Source organism: Herpailurus yagouaroundi, unplaced genomic scaffold, assembly GCF_014898765.1.
Source record: "Herpailurus yagouaroundi ecotype Mexico unplaced genomic scaffold, PumYag 28, whole genome shotgun sequence".
Classification (NCBI taxonomy): Eukaryota; Metazoa; Chordata; class Mammalia; order Carnivora; family Felidae; genus Herpailurus; species Herpailurus yagouaroundi.
Genome location: NW_024412376.1, coordinates 120,835,390 through 120,852,556, shown reverse-complemented (window position 1 = coordinate 120,852,556; position 17,167 = coordinate 120,835,390).

Here is a 17,167-nt window from a genome sequence, read left to right as displayed (position 1 = left end):
AAGGTAGCTTGGAGATAGGGATAATTTATTCAGGGAAAAATATTATAATTTTAAATGATGAATATTAACAAAATAGCATAGAACACAGAAATGATAGGATTCCTTATGTAACCTGGCAGAGTTTCTAGGAAACAATTTAAAGAATAGAGGAACATTTTTTTGAATTGCATTAAAGATGAACACACGACTGTTAAAATTGATAAGGGTTTAAATTGACTATGCATTTCTGTTTTACCCTTAAAGTAGTTTGTAACCTTAATAATGAAGCACAATTGATTTGAAAATATAAGTGGCTGTATTTATTGCTCCTTATTTAGCTTTCATCTGGCAGTATGGTATTCAAATAATAGGCTACAATAATAGGTAAAATTTAGATCGAAGTTAGTAAAAAGAAAGAATACTACCTACCTCTAAGTTCAATTTTCTGAAATTTGATATTTTTATGGTTTATAGCATGCCCAATAATTGAGTGTTAGTTAACAGTGAGTTAAGAAAATTGTTCTGCAATTTCATTTTATTTCTAAGATAATTTCTTTTGGTTGAAAGCAGAGGATATTTCCCAGATAAGTTCTGTTCCCCAATAGATAAAAAGAAAATATCTCAGTCTGCTTAAATTGCCATAGGGCCGCTTATTTATGTATTGACTTTTACATTTTTGTTACAGTGCTTTGTTTTTTTAATTGTTAGTATATCATGAATAAGTAATGACATTTAGCTCATAAAACTTACATATAAAGTTATTACTACTAAGTAGGCTAAATTTGCATTTTTTTTAATTATTCAGGTTGCTTACAAATGTAAATGACATTTTAAGTATTAATGATATTGATGTGACTACAGTGCAATATTTTTTTCCAAGGAAAATATCCCACTTATTTACAGGATGAAAAATGAGGGCTCTTAGAGCTTTTGTGGGTGTTTAGAATATAAAGATCTCAAATGTTCATGTGAAAGATTCATCAAGTATATCTTGTAAGAGATGGATACATAAACACTTTATAGAGAATCATTTACTTGAATAATTATTGCATTTCTTTAATTCAATACAATAAAAACTCTTTTCCCTCTTGATGACTTTTCCTTAAGAGACAATTAGGCCATTGAAGGGATATTTGCATATGAAAGAAATAGCTCTATTAAAGTAAATTAAAATACTCCTGATAGTGATGTCCTCATACCAGATTTACAATTTCACATTTCAGTCCAGCTGCACTGTGTTAAGAAGAAACTACGTAAGGCAAAATTACCTAGTGAATACCAGTGAAGAGACTATTGCAGTGGTCCAGTTAAGAGATGATGATAAATTGAACTATGATTATGGCAGTAGAAATGGCAAGATATGTCTAGATTAAAGAAATGTTCGGGGAGTAAATCTACACTCCTTGCCATATAAGCAAAGAGCGAAATAGGCAGATATAAAATCAAGATTTCTAGTTCCGTAAAAAATGCCATTGGAATCTCAATAGGGATTGCATTGAATCTATCCTTAGCTATCTTTGGTAGTATTTACATATTTACATACTAAGTCTTCTACCCGTAAACACGGGATAACTTTCGATGTATGTGTCCTCTTCCATTTCTTTCATCAATGTCTTACAGTCTATTTTTTTAAAATTAAACTAAAATTTTTATTTATGTTTTTCAAAGGTGGTATTATAGGTGATTTTCACTTTTTTGTTGTTGTTGTTTCAAGTTTTTATTTAAATTCTAGTTGGTTAGGGGCTCCTGGGTGGCTCTTGGTTAAGAGACCAACTTTGGCTTAGGCCATGATCTCACAGTTCATGAGTTAGAGCCCCACATTGGGCTCTGTGCTGATAGCTCAGAGCCTGGAGCCTGCTTGAGATTCTGTGTCTCCCTCTCTCTCTGCCCCTCCCTCCCTTGTGTTCTGTCTCTCTCTGTCTCTCAGAAATAAATAAACGTTAAAAAAAAAATTTAAAAATTCTAGTTGGTTAACACACAGTGTAATATTGGTTTCAGGAGTAGAATTTGGTGATTCATCACTTACATATAATACCCAGGGCTCATCACAAGTTCCCTCCTTAATGTCCATCAACCATTTAGCACATTTTCCCACCCACCTTCTCTCCATCAACCCTCAGTTTGTTCTCTAAAGCTAAGAGTGTCTTATGGCTTGCTCTTTTTTTTTTTTTCTCCTCCTTCCCCTATGTTTATCTGCTGTGTTTCTTAAATTCCGCATATGAGTGAAATCATGTGGTATTAATCTTTCTTGACTGACTCATTTCACTTAACATAATATACTCTAGCTCCACCCACGTTTTTGTAAATGGCAAGATTTCATTCTTTTTTGATGGGCGAGTAATATTCTATTGTATATACATACACCACATCTTTTTTATCCATTCATCAGTTGATGGATATTTGGGTTCTTTCCATAATTTGGCTACTGTTGATAATGCTACTATAAATGTCAGAGTGCATGTGCCCTTTCAAATCAGTATTTTTGTATCCTCTAGATAAATACCTAGTAATGTAATTCCTGGGTCATAGGGTAATTCTATTTTTAGTGTTTTGAAGAACCTCCGTACTGTTTTCCAGAGTGGCTGCACCAGTTTGCATTCCCACCTACAGGGTAAGAGAGTTCCCCTTTCTCCACATGCTTGCCGACATCTGTTGTTTCCTGTGTTTGTATTACAGTTCTTTAGAGTAAACAAATAACTGGAGAAGAGGCACTTCAAGAATTCAAAACTTTAGGTGGTAGAAATACAGATAAATCTAAAGTAAAATGTAAATCTTCTAATAAAGGCATGGTTGAATCTCCGATCACTGAATCATCTACTGATCACTCAATCAGTGGAAACAATTGTACACTGGAGGCAGAGAAACCTTTGATGAGAAGGTTACCTTTGACCCTCGGTGTTAAAGATGAACAGCAGTAGGAGAAAAGGAGAGAAAGCAGTTTAAAAAGAAAGAACAACAGGCACAAGAACTCAGACTGGAAAAAGACAAGACATAGATCAAGGATAAGAGATGTGGTTTGGATTTAGGTTATAAAGTATTGTGAAGGTAGCGGAACTACCATAACACCATCTACCAAAAAGGTAACCAAAATATTAGCATCTAAATCCATTACATCCTCCTTTGTCTCCTACCATAACATATGCAATTAACAAAGTGATGATTCTAATTTTCTTCCAAATTTTCAAATAAAAGTTCCACATTTCACCCAAAATATAGTACCTTCAAAATATCAAACAGGCATTTTGTTTTAATTCGGTAGATTGTTGTCCATCATCAACTACCAGTGTAAAATTTAATAGCTTCTGATATTTCAAAGAAGGCGAGATACAGGCTTTTCAAATCCTCACTTTCACTATGTTATATTAAAGACTGTTATTTATCTTCTAGTTTACAGAGTAAATTAAGTCTTTAATCCATTGTTTTCTATTTAGCATGAAACCCAACAGTTTAAATGTGTTTCTGCAAATTATTTTCAAATGCACTGACAAGAAATAAAGATCAAATGCAAGTTTATGGATACTAAAAATACATACAAAATATATGTAATAATTAGTTACCAACATATGAAGAAATAGCTCATTAAAGAACTGCTGGAAAATAACCTGCTCAGAAATAATTCACTTTAATATATTACTGATTTTTAAAATGCTTCCTCTCTCATTCTTTATTAATGGGGATATTTGCATTCAAATAGAGATCATTTGTTTTTAGGAATTCATCTGCTCCTGCTGTTTATTTTCCACCTACTATTCAATCCTCAGTTTATAGCACAGGCATCGGTAGCAGTGAAAATGATTAGGATGTCACTAAAGTTTATGCCTTCAGGTGAGAAATATGGTACATTTTGAGTGCAGTATCACTGGGAAACTAATGTTGTATTCATTTAAATTGTTTCAAATTAAAATAAGATGGACTGAGAAATTTAAAGAGAATGATTCATTGTTTTATCTGAACTGATATATTTCTGTATGGTATAGATAGCTTTTCCCAACATGCCACCTGTTCTCCAGAAGTATAATCACAATATGATAGACATGCTAAAATAATTGCCTTAGAAAACCCACAAATTGCAGAGCTATGAGATCAACATGTTGACAGTACCATTCTATTGTGCTATTGTACATGTAAATCCCTGTTTATGGGATCGGGAATTACTATTTACTGGAGGTGAATGTAAATTAATCAAAGTAATTCTGCATAGTGTTGATATATAGAGACTTTACATATTACCTATTTGTCAGAATGTAGACTATTATACTTCCTGTGTCTGTAATCGGTGGAGATTTAAGTTCATGGAGGGAAAATGTGACTAGGGCTGGATGTTGTATTGCCTTGTGACAAAGCCAAATGTTACAATGTGTTCCATTTCAAGTGCAAAGCTACTAATCTAATGAAAATGTTACTGTTCTAGGCAATATGTTCTTAGTGTTATTGTAGAATGCAATGGAAATGCCTACATTAATATTATCTGGGCAGAAAGGACAACAGCTAGAGAATTTAGAATTCTGATCAAGTGTGGTGTTCCGAAAAAAAAAAAAATCAGCAAAACAGAACATGGTTCTGCTAAGTTGAAGAAAAACAAAGTGCTGTGGGGTGGAGAGCATTTGAAATCGGATAGGTCATACAGTAGATAGGATATGCCTCCAGCTTTAGATAAGAAGTGTATTTTCAAGGACAGAAAGAAAACGAATTCTGCTTGCAATCAGTTCTCAAAATTTTGGTAAGAGATTGTTTAAAGTCAAAAAAAAAATACCTCAAACAAACAAAAATTTTGTGTCAACTCAATCAGAAAATGAACAGCAGACCCATTTGTTTGGATGTGCAAGTCACATATTTAGCATTAAATCCCCCCCCCCCCTTTCTCTCCTCCCCTCTCTTGTTCCATCTCTAGTTTAGTCCCCTTTGGGACTAAATTTTCTTTGGGAAGAAAATTCCTTCCCAAATTTCTTTGGGAAGAAAATTCCTTACCTTTTTCTTACGTTAGAAGAATTTGTCTGTAAATACCTTCTTTCAATTTGAAGTGTATCACAAGAAGAGGCAATGTCTCTTCTAAGTTTATTCTTAGAACAGTCTTTTTCCAGCTATAACTTATGACCTCACTGCTGGGTTATAAATCAAATGAATGGGTCTTGACCAGCAGTTTAGGTAATTATATTATTGAAATAAAATACACAATAACATATCAGGATATATGACAAATGATAATGATTATACCATGAATATTTTGTTTCAGTGTTTGCATGTGAGTGTGTTCATATATATTAGAGGGATTATAATATAGTACGTGTTGTTTTTATTATAGGTCATGGTCAGAATTATGCCCCTCAGAATAGCATAGCCAAATGTTACAGGGATTCATCTTCCCCATGCCTAGGGTGACTGGTATGACGGTCCGTTTTTTTCCTCTTTCTACACTGATGACTTCCTTCCCAACTGCAGACAGGTTCACGAGTCTGTTTAGTATCTCATTTTATCTCTGCGCGTCCTACCATCTCCATGCAGCCTCTTTACACTGAGCTGTGGAGAGTCTGTGCCGCAAGGGCTCTGGGTTATTTTCTGGGTTATCTACCCTGATGTGGATGTTATCTAGTTGGATCCGTGGGGCAAAGTGAGCTTGGTGTGTTCCAACTCTTCCATCTTCCCATTTACATAAAATTTAACGTACATATTACAATTCTATATGTTGTGTATGTATGTATAAATATAAATGTAGAATTTGGAATTTTAAACCCTAAATTCATATTAGCAATCTACTTAGGGGAACATGGGCAGCAATGGGATTGGAAAGGATGTAGAGAAGACTTCCACTGATTCTGTAATCCATTATTTATTTAAAAATAAAGGAAATTTAGGGCACCTGGGTGGCTCAGTTGGCTAAGCGTCCACCTCTAGATTTTCGCTCAGGTCGTGATCTCACAGTTTGTGACTTCGAGCCCCTAGTCAGGCTCCATACTGACAGAGTCTGCTTGAGATTCTCTCACTTTTTCTCTCTCTCTCTCTCCCTCTATCTCCCTCTTATCCCCTCAAAGTAAATAAAGAATAAAGGAAAAATATAAAATATAAAATAAAATATATAAAGGAAATTAAATACATAAAATATTAATATTTGATAGAGATGGGTGCCACTGTACATTGATATATTGTATTATATTATATCATATCATATTTATTTTTGTTTGAAAATTTCAGTAAAAAATGTTAGAAAATAAGAACGCAGCAAAGACACAGGGAAAACTAATAGTTACTGGCAAAGTGATGTGGCATTCACCACTTAAGTTATGCCCTTCAACACACAATCTTAAATTCTATTGACTTCAAGAGGGAGCATATACTCACACCTCAAGGAAAGTTTTATTTCGAGGGAGTAAGATACTTGTGACAAATAATAGAATATTATTCTCTTAGGGAATAGCATGGAAGTCAGGGTGACAGCTGAATAACCTACTATTTGTTTTCTAACAGTGTTTGGGATTACACCAGGCATCTATATTTTTAGGGACAGAAAATTTAGTGATACTGTGTGGTGCTGCCTAGGGCATAATCAGCAGTAGAAGTGATGTATAGAGCACATTTAAGGAGGCGGGCTGTGACTGCAATTAGGTGAAAATAGTTTCATTTTCAGGCCAAGTGTGAAGATACCAGATAACCACAAACTCTTTTACACATTTCAAGTTTTACACTTCACAATTTGATTGAGAAGAATATTAGGGGGAAAAAAAAGAATGCATTACTTCAATTACTTACCTGTTTAATTTTTTCCTTTCTTTTCTCTACTAAACTCCAGAAGTGATTATGCATATATGGCAAAGACAAAAAAGAATATTTGGATAAACTTAAAACGCTAGTGAGGAAAGATTAGAACAAAGTACCGGGAGATTTAATCTACTATTCAGTGGATTTAAAAACTAAAAGCATGTGTGTGTGCACGCTCACACACATGCAGACACACACATAAACTACAAAAGCAGTTTAACATAATCTCTTCAAAATAGTCCTCTCTGGTTCTAGAAAAATGGGACAAATAGATACTTTCAAGAACTTCTCTTCTCTAGGATTTTTGGTGTGATTTCAAGAATCTTTATTAAACATTTATATTTGCCCTATATCTGTATGCCTGATCGGTCAATGGCAGGAAAAATTTTTATCAAAGAATTTAGGAATATGTTGGAACATGGATATGGTTTCTTTAATCAGTAAATGTTCTGCAGGACCCGATGGGTCCTCTCCCTTTCATAGTATATGTACAGAAACCTTGGAAATGAGATAGCCCTGTTAAATCTTATAGGAGAAATCTGATTTTGTTGAGGTTAAAACCTGAATGGTATGCTAAAAAATCTGTGAGGTATTTTTTATCTTAATAAGAGATATTGACCCTCACATCTGTAATCACTCTTTTTAAAACTCTTTAACACATGAATCCCATGATTAGCAAAGTTTGAGAACTAGACCCACACCTTCATTCTAAGATTTAAAAAAACATCATCTTTGTCTAGTAGACAAAATTTTTAATTCCTAAAGGTTTTGTATAAAAATGGTTATATAGAGGTAGTTATCATTTATAACCAATGTATACATTTTTATCAATTTTTCACTTTGAATAAATTGAGAAAACACACCAGAATCAGTTATGGTGATCATTTATATTACTATTTGAGATCTACTTATTGTCTTTGAAAGGTTCTTAATTTCATGTGGACAAAATACACATTTCAGCACATGTGTAAGTATGTTAAAAGTTTAGTTGGAGGGAAATTTCTGGGCCTAGATTTTGGATTGCATATTTAGTATACAGTGTTTGTACCCTTAAAGTTTTCCCTAAATCAGAAAAGGGTTTTATGAAGCATCAACACTTGTGTATTCATAGGAAAGAATGGTGAAGCTGTTTGAATCAATAAATAATTATTGTATATGTAATCTTGAATTGTCTTTATGTCTTTGAGCAGCAATTGGCTTTATCATTGACAAGAAAAGAAAGAAAGAAAGAAAGAAAGAAAGAAAGAAAGAAAGAAATTTCTCATTTATGCTACCTTCTCCATTTCTTCCATGGGTGATCTCATCTATGCTCATAATACCATTTCAAACATGACTATTCTAAAATATGTATGTCCCAACCAGTTATCTTAATTCCAGAAACTCACATTCCAGCTGTCTACTTGATATCTCCACTTAGAGATCTCATAAAAGTCAAAATGTACGTCCAAAATTAAACTCTTAATTCTCAAACAACACACACAGACATTCCCACACAGTGCAACACACACACAGATAAAAACAAACCTGTTTATACCTAAGCCTTCACCATCTAAGTCAATGGCCATCACCACTTCAGTGCTCAGGCTGGAAACAGGACTCCTTTTACCTTATTCTGCACATGCAACCCAACAGTACCTCATACCGATTCTAACTGAAAACAATGTCAACTTCACAACAGCTGCCTATCTCCATTGTCAGGTGCTTAGTCTTTATGTCTCTTCACCATAAAGCAGTAACTCCCTTACTGATCTCTCAGAAGGTTAAATTTTTTTGTCCCCTTCTTTTGCTCATTTTTTGCCAGAGCAGCTAATTATTTCACATTTCATTAAATTATTAATGAATTTTTATATGAATAATTTTAATGAATGAATTAATTATTAATTATTTCATTAAAGTATCAATCTGATTGATTTACTCCCTGCTTACAATCCTTAAATGTCTGCTGATCACACTTGAACCTAGTCTTTGACACTCTTAATGATATTGGGCAAAATTTCTGCCTATTTCTCTGTGCTTCAGACTCGCTGGTATGTTTTAAATTTTTAGAAATGTAATGTATTTTAGATCCTCAGAGCTTCTGCAGGTAGCTTTCTCCCTTCCCCTGATCTTTTATGGATCCATCTCATGATTTGGTCTCTGTGGCAGTGAAACTTTCTCAGATGGTCTTTTCCTAATGAGTCTATCCAAAGTAGGTCCTTACATTTTTTCTCAAACTGATTTCCAGCATATTTCCCATAACTCACTTATTACAGTTTGTAATTAATTTATGTGTCTGTTCACATGGTTTGTTGATATTTTCATCTCTCCCAGTAAAATTAATCTATGTAACTACTGAGGCCATATTTCTTTTATTTATCCATGTTTCTGGCTCATAACAGAGATCCTGGCTGCAAAGTATAGGGATGAACGTTATTTGTTGAATGGATCAATAAATGTCTTTTTTGATGCATGATTTAATGACTTGCCAATTTGTTAAAAGTTTTAACATAAAAATATAAAACTATTTTTGGCTCTGAGAGCCTTATATGCTACATATTATTTATAATTACCTGCCATCTATTAGCATAGCAAATATGGTATACAAAAAAGGAATTTGAGATGAGTTAGAGTCAATAGATTTACCTGTGGAGACTATATTTGAAAGTAGAACACATACATGTGTGAGCACCTGGAAATTCAGAAGACTATAACTTACCTTGTCCTGTGCGTTAATAATTCAATGTTTTGCATTCTTATACAGGGCAAACTCTTTACCCATAGAATACTTAAAGAATGCAAACTAGCTCTGCTAAGACACAGGGGATTCTTCCATGATTAGGCAGCATCTGATTAGAGCTGATTATAACTTGCCCGTTCTTCCTTTTCACTTCCCCTCCTACCTCTTACTTCCCCTCCTCTACTCTCATCAGATACAAATATGGATCAGCCCGAAGGTGTTGGACCACATGGCTGGTAAACAGCAGTAATCAACAGAAGCCTCATTATTGCTCTAGAATCAGCTGCCTGCTGCGGTTTAACCAAGTAATCTTCCCTCAATAATCAAGAGATTAGTGCAGCTTTTCTTTAACCACGATATGAGTTTATATTTGTCCTCTACCCACGCCTTCTCATTACTCCCACCAATTGCACAATAACTATTCTATTAAATTTCTGTTACCTAGACTCCCCAGTCCTGCCTCTTTTTCTGGTAAACTTTCATAACCGTGGTGAAGTTTCACAATATTATAAACATGTATTGTCATCTTTTCACCAAATACCTTTCTCAAAAAGAGGAACTTGATTTCCGTCTGCGGATCTACTCGCCCAGTTTGCTGTATCTAGCTCAATGAAGAACAACAGTGACACGCCTACACATTTCAATTTGTATCCCCGTGTTACCATTCTCAAAGATGTAATGGACCATTTCAGGTTTGTTGAATTTATGTTTAGGGTGCTTAGAGAATAACACAGGTTAATATTGCCAAATGATCCTAAAAGATCATTCTCTCTCTCTCTCTCTCTCTCTCACACACACACACACACACACACACACATCTGTCCAGGTGAATAACAGTTAAACTTACTAATCCCTATTTCACTTCACTTCTATGCCTAAACCTGGATGTAGGTGATTGAGAACCTTTAGAAATGCATCAACTATTTTCTTGATCAAAGGAGAAATCGTAAGTCAACATATATTAGGTAATCTTATAAGGGTAAATTTTCTTATATCCAGAATAGTGTTTTCAGATATTGTCTTTAGATTCTTTATCCTAAGAATTAGTTATCTGGTAGACTAAAATTAGCAATTAAACTGGTAAGAACAGACACTATTACTGGATCCTAAGCCAGAGGCATCATAATTCCAGACTTCAAGTTATATTACAAAGCTGTAGTGTTCAAGACAGTATGGTACTGGCCCAAGAACAGACACAAAGATCAATGGAACAGAATAGAAAGTTCAGAAATGGATCCACAACTATATGGTCAACTGATCTTTGACAAAGCAGGAAAGAATCTCCAATGATTCTTGGATCTCCAATCCAAAAGATAGTCTCTTCAAAAATATGGTGTTGGGAAAACTGGACAGCAACCTCCAAAACAATAAAACTACACCATTTTCCTACACCATACACAGAAATATATTCAAAGTGGATGAAAAGTGTAAATGTGAGACAGGGAACCATCAAAGTCCTAGAGGAGAACACAGACACTAATCAGTCATAGCAACTTCTTACTATATATGTCTCTGGAGGCAAGGGAAATAAAAGCAAAAATGAACTGTTAGGACTTCCTCAAGATAAAAACTTCTAAACAGAGAAGGAAACAATCCACAGAACTAAAAAGCAGTCTATGAAATGGGAGATGATATTTGCAAATGACACGTCTAATCAAGTGTTAGTATCCAAAATCTATAAAGAACTTAGCAAACTCAACACCCCAAAACCAACCCAGTTAAGAAATGGGAAGATGACATAAATAGACATTTTTCCAAAGAAGACATACAGATGGCAAACAGACACATGAAAATATACTCAACATCGCTCATTATCAGGGAAATACAAATCAAAACTACAATGCAATTTTATCTCACACCTGTCAAAATGGCTAAAATTAACACAGAAAACAACAGATGGTGGTAAGGATGTGGAGAAAGGGGAACCCTCTTAACACTGTTCGTAGGAATGCAAACTAGTGCAGCCACTCTGGAAAACAGTATGGAGGTTCTTCAAAAAGTTAAAAATAGAACTACCCTACCATCCAGCAATTGCACTACTAGGTATTTAAAGTATACAAAAATGCTGATCCAAACGCATGCATGAACCCCAATGTTTAGAGCAGCATTATCAACAATAACCAAATTATGGAAACAACCCAAATGGCCATCAACTGATGAATGGATAAAAAAGATATGGTGTATGTATACAATGGAATATTACCCAGTCATCAAAAAGAATGAAATCTTGCCATTTGAGACAACGTGGTTGGAGCTTGAGTATATTATGCTAAGCGAAGTAAGTCAGTCAGAGAAAGACACATACCATATGATTTCACTCACATGTGGAATTTAAGAAATAAAACAGATGAACATAAGGGGGAAAAAAAGACAATAGCAAGCCATGAAACAGACTCTTAACTATACAGAAGAAACTGAGGGTTATTGGAGGGGAGGTGGGCTTTGGGGATGTGTTAAATGGGTGATGGGTATTAAGGAGGACACTTGTGATGAGCACTGGGTGTTATATGTAAGTGATGAGTCACTGAATTTTACACCTGAAGCTGGTATTACACCATACGTTAACTAACTGGAATTTAAATAAAAACTTGAAACTACAAAAAAAAAAATAAAATAAAATTAGGATTAAAAATCCAGTGATTTCTATTTATATAAATATAGTGAATTCTATTTATATAAAACTTTCTGAATCAATGTTTTGTGAATCAATGGAAGGAAATGTTGGGAGGTTTATTTCATTTGTGTCATAGAGCTGTACTCAAAGTAAATACTGGTTAAATTAAAAAAATTAATTAATAAATTTAAAAAAAAAGTTTAGAAATGACAACGTCAGAGTCCTATTAATTCAAGTTTAATTAAAGGGTGCCTTGAGGCTGTTTTTATTTTTTAGTGTTCATTAAATATCTATACAATACATATAAAAAAATAAGAGGAAAAATTTATTCTTATGTGTTCCCATTCACATATACTTGGAATACTATTAAAGTAAGCATAATGCAACAATCCCCACAAACACTTTCTTTTTTTTCAACGTTTATTTATTTTTGGGACAGAGAGAGACAGAGCATGAACGGGGGAGGGGCAGAGAGAGAGGGAGACACAGAATCGGAAACAGGCTCCAGGCTCTGAGCCGTCAGCCCAGAGCCCGACACAGGGCTCGAACTCACAGACCGCGAGATCATGACCTGGCTGAAGTCGGACGCTTAATCGACTGCGCCACCCAGGCGCCCCAAACACTTTCTTAATAATAGATAATATTTGGGGCGCCTGGGTGGCTCAGTCGGTTGGGCGTCCGACTTCGGCTCAGGTCATGATCTCACGGTCTGTGGGTTCGAGCCCCGCGTCGGGCTCTGTGCTGACAACTCAGAGCCTGGAACCTGTTTCAGATTCTGTGTCTCCCTCTTTCTCTGACCCTCCCCTGTTCATGCTCTCTCTCTCTCTCTCTCTGTCTCAAAAATAAAATAAATGTTTAAAAAAATAATAATAATAATATTTTTGGAACACTTTATACTATATACTCTTTAAAGGCTTTATGTATTAACTTAGGGTACAGTTTTAAGTGGCAAAGCTGGGTTTCAGTCTTATGCAATTGAATTCCAGAGCCACTAGGCTCCACCTGTTAGTACTATAATTAGATTTCCTCTGTCATATAAGTGCTATTATATATTACTATGAATTTCCCATTCCATAACCAGATAGTACTTCTTAGTCATATGTACTGTTGGGTTATTTACTTAAATGATAGGTAATAGGAGAATGGTTAATAATAATAATAATAATAATAAAACAGTATCAGAGAGATGTGCATTGGAATTCCAGCCTTACTGGAATTACAGTGGAATTTGCAACAAGTTACTGAAACTCTCTAATCCTCAATTTTTTTTTCATTAGGAAAATGGAAAGAATAGTATCTCTTTTCATTTGTGTAAGTACCACAAAATTAGATAAGAGAATATAGGTATATTCCTGGTATTTGAAGAGTTTAAGAAATAAAAATTACTAATGTATCATTTATAGTAATTGTGATTTAACTAAATATGTGTTTTCAGATTTTTAGCTCCAGAAATTTATATAGATAGATGATATAGATAGATTAGATATAGATATAGATATATAGATATAGATGTAGATATAGATATAGATATAGATATAGATATATAGTAAAGGGCAACTATCTGGGCTGAAGTGGATGCAGGAGAAAAGAGCTCTGCACTCTATTTCTAGTCTATTCCCATTGGCCACTGGTGAGTGAGTGTAGGTGTCCATGGGCATATCCACTAGCCACCCCCAGACTGCAATTTGAAAAGAACTCATCTGTGTAATTTCTCTTATTCTCTAAAGACTGTATGCCATACTTAGATACTTATCCCACCCCCAACATTAATTCCTGATCATGTTTATATGACCTGTGGGTGGAGTTTCTTGAAGTAGCAGAACATGCAAAAGTCAAAATGGTGGTATGAGTTTCTTTATTTCAAATTTGTCATTTAAGAGTGAATAAAGTGACGAAGGACGCTGACATTACTAGTATACCATGAATCATTGAAATATAAGTAATATTGTTAAGTAAATCAGTACTTTATATTTCAATGTTAAAAAAAGAAAGAAATACTGTGTTATTTTACCAACCAATCAAAGGTAAGCCACCTATCTCACACCTTCCTCTTTACTTGCCAGAAAAGTGTTCAAATTTGAAGCAAAAATGTATCTCCAAACGTATACAACCCAATTATGAGGTGCCTTGGTGGCTCATTTGGTTGATGGCTGAGTCAGTTGAGCACCTGAATCTTGATTTCAGCTCAGGACATGAACCTGGAGTCATGGGATCAAGCCCTGTGTGAAGCCCCACATCAGGCTCCACTCTGAGTGTGGAACCTGCTTGGTATTCTCTCTCCCCCTCTTCCTCTGCCCCCTCCCCTGTTTGTTCTCTCTAAAATAAAAGAAAAAAATAATATTAAATGATAGATAGATAGATAGATAGATAGATAAAGTATACAACCTAATTTCATTATGACACATTAATAACAATACTGATTATGGCATATTTTTTCATTATAATCAGAAAAAATCAAATTAGACAAGTATAACTCTATTCTAAATCACAATATATTTGAATTTAACACCTGAAAAAGACAGCTTCTTTTTTTTTACTTTTCAAAATCATTTTGATGGATTTGTGTGTGTGTGTGTGTGTGTGTGTGTGTGTGTGTGTGTGTATAGTTTGTGTTTCATTTCTGTTTGAGGCAGATTTGTAGATGCTAAGAACAAACTCATAACAATGATAAGTTTATAGTTAATTTTTACTTTTTCTCATGTAGATATTTTCCTAATCAAGGCATGAGACATTCAGTGGGATCTATGCAATCAGTTTGCAGTAGATAAGTAGATTTTTGCCTCTGACTGAAAACTTTCATTTTTTAGTTCTGATATAAATTGATATTTCACTAAACTCAATAAATTGTCAAGCATATTGTGCATCGATGACAATAGGGTGGTACATTTTTGTAGCATCCTTTACTTGAGAATATATATAGCTATTAATCTTTACTTTTTTCTCACTGACATAAATGTAAGGCTTATATTATAAATCAATAGCATTTGGTGTCTGCACCACTCTCTTTTGTATTTTGATAATATTCGCTATCAAAATAGTGAATTGTATTTGTATTTCGATAGTATTAGCTTGCACCTTTTCTATTACAGCCAATTTATATTCCTTAAGAGGTAGTTAATGCTCTCTAGTTTATATTCTATTATCACTACTATATCAACCAGGGAATGGTTGATAAAGCTGACTTGTTATGTTTAAGCAGTTCTGGTGAGTTCAAAGTCTAAATTGTATTTTACTGAGTACTTACTACATGCCAGAGGATGCAAGTGTATCCTTGATTTGGAGTATCTTCTGGTTGCATATGTTAGCTGAATAAATTCATAATAAATAGAATTTTAAAATTAAACTTATGAGTATTTCAGATTCTGGGTAGAGAACAACACCTAGAATGGAAGAGTTATTTCCTAATAAATAATGAATACAATATAGATATAAATATGGTTTACCTCTATATATTATTCGATGTTTGCAAAAACGTCATCAGTAAAAGGATAGATGCAAGGAAGTAAAAAGGGAGGAAGGGAGAGGGAAGGAAGGAGGAAAGAACAGAAGAAAAAAGAAAATATTTTCTATTTCTATTTATGTTACATTGGGTGAAGTGCTACTTATAGACACATAAAACTTGGATTCAAGTTCAATTCTTAACATTTTCATTACATTGGAGCAAAGATAATACACAGACTCTTAGCCTCCAGTTTCTTACCTGTAAATGAGTCTAACAATAGCAGTTATGTGAAAGATTTGGTGAAGTTCACAGAACACATATGAAATTCATTTATAATTATTTCCTAAGACTGATGGTTTATTTTTTAAAGCCATTAACTCTTTCTTTATACAAGTTCTGATAGCCATGAGAGAAGATAATCTTATAGAAACAATTTCATAAAATTACTACAACTAACAACTGAAACCCACAGAAGCCAAAAATTGAATAAAATAGATTTGCATGTTTATGTGATTGTGTGCATTTCTGAGGACTTCTTGTTTGTTTGTTTTTTTTGTCATGTGCTCTTTAGTTCTTTTAAGAAATATTTGTATGATGTTTGCTATATAATCAGACTACAAACATTGTCATTATGCTGAGTCCAGGAAATACAGACTTTTATGGGCACAAAAATGTAATACAGGAAAGATCATATACTACTTCATTTCTTAAAATGATAGGAAAAAAAGATGGACATCATAGATTGTCTATTTTCATTGACCCAGTAAAGTATCAAACAATGAGGCAAACCTCTAGAATCATCAACCACCAAGAACACAGTTAGACAACAAAAATTATAGATGTCTACTGTATTATCTGCTGGGTGGCTTTCCAAATCAGGGCATTCCCAAACAGAGCCCATTACACTAGTCTTTAGTACATTAGTCTTTCACTACATTAGTGAAAAGAACAAGGGACTCCATTATACTAACGATACCTGTTGAGAGAACAAGATGTAATTGAGAAGTATATCAGAAGCTTCTGAGTATTCCAGAACAAGTGAATACATTATTTAAAAAAATAAATAAATAATTGATTAAGTAATTAAATGTATATGCATTTGATTTTCAATACTGATCTCCCCATTGATAGCCTTCATATGTTTTTGCTATAAATTATAGTAGTCACTTAAAGACATAACGCTACCTTTAATGATTTGTTGTAATAACAGAGTGTTATTTCTTTTAGTCTTCCTGATCTTACTGGAATGCTGACATTCAATAGTATCTACTTTGGTCTTTTGATCATGGTTCCCTGATATTGGTATTGATACATTTTATTTTTGTTAATGAACATTTAGATTTATTGAGTGTCCTGACTAAACTTCTTTGGCTCTGATTATCTCAGGGTTAGAAAGAAGTGCCATGATGATTTCAATTGCTGGAGATGTCTAAGAACTAAGCATTTGTCTTGAATGACAAGTCTATTTAATCAATATGCTGTGCTTTCTTTGTACTTGCCTAGCTTGGAAATCGTAGCAGCCTACAAGCAAGAGTTTGAAGCCTTCTATTATTCTTATTAACTATTTTAGAATCCTTATTTATTTATCTGCAAAATCGAATTCTAGCACCTTGTTGTTAAAAGGATGAAATGAAATAACAAATATAAAGTAAATATGTCTTAA